The following is a 1,466-nucleotide window of genomic DNA, read 5'->3' on the forward strand; positions in this document are numbered from 1 at the left end:
TGAGGAACACGAGGAGCGTCTCCTGAAGGGGCTGAAAAGACCAAAAGAGTCCCCAGAAAATCTATCTGGGGCATGTGGTAACAGAACGTGGTGTTGCAACTGATCCTGAAAAGATATCTACCCCAAAATCCTGGCCAGTACTTCGAAATCTGGAAGAGGTCTGCTCATTTTAGGATTCGATGGATATTATCATGGATTTATCAAAGGACATGCTGGGATTGTAAAACCACTTAACACCCTTACTCGAGACTACCCACCTGTTCACCAGTCCACCAAGAACAAGGTCACCACCATGAACTACCTCGACCCGAAGAACTTCTTTGGGGAGAGATGGACCTCAGCCTGTCAGAACACTTTTAAAACTGTGATTGACAAACTGACTTCTGCTCCTGTCCTTGGTTTTGCCAACCCAAAGCTGCCCTATATCTTGCACACAGACCCAAGTACAACTGGACTGGGAGCCGTGCTGTACCAAGAACAAGGAGGTCAACTTCCAGTAATTGCCTTCGCGAGCAGAGGTCTTTCACAAAGCGAAAGTTACAGTTTTTGACGTTCAAATGGAGTGTCACGGAACAGTTTTATGATTCTCTTCATGGAACCAACTTCCTTGTAGGAAGTGATAACAACCCTCCAGAGACTACATTGAAAGACCACCTCTAAAGACTACATGGAAGGACTCTTACATGCCTGCATGAAACACCTGGAGGGTGAGCTGCTAGGCCGTCATCCTGAAGCTGGAACGCGGTCCCCTGCTGGTGCAGTACGAGTTGTCTCTCTCTTTTTATATGTGGAATTCATACCAACACTGAACATTTTGACCGTGGACTAAAATATTGTTGCACCAAGTATAGGGACTGAATCAGATGTGCACAATGTAAATATTGTAATGTATTTAGCACATTTTGGGGGTTTTGTCTACCTTGAAATATCTCAATGTACTCATCCGAGCCCAATCTAGACTTTAGCCACTAGCCTAGAGTTACACAACATATATGCTACATTTAGCTAACGGCTGCATGTTACATAACAATTCACCTTCATATTCGTACTTGCCAACCCTCCCGTTTTTAGCGGGAGAATCCCGGTATTCAGCGCCTCTCCCGGCAGAGATTTTCTCCCGACAAACTCCCGGTATTCAGCCGGAGCTGGAGGCCACGCCCCCTCCAGCTCAATGCGGACCTGAGACTGAGTGGGGACAGCCTGTTCTCACGTCCGCTTTCCCACAATATAAACAGCTTGCCTGCCCAATGAACGGAGAAGTTAAACAGGACAATACTGCCATCTAATGGATAGCCAACGGAACACTGAAATTCAAGTATTTTTAATTTTTTTCTATGTAAATAAAAAAAATATAAATAAATATATATATATATATATATATATATATATATATATATATATATATATATATATATATATATATATATATATATATATATATATATATATATATATATATATATATA

This window comes from Entelurus aequoreus, linkage group LG13, assembly GCF_033978785.1.
Source record: "Entelurus aequoreus isolate RoL-2023_Sb linkage group LG13, RoL_Eaeq_v1.1, whole genome shotgun sequence".
NCBI classification, from domain to species: domain Eukaryota; kingdom Metazoa; phylum Chordata; class Actinopteri; order Syngnathiformes; family Syngnathidae; genus Entelurus; species Entelurus aequoreus.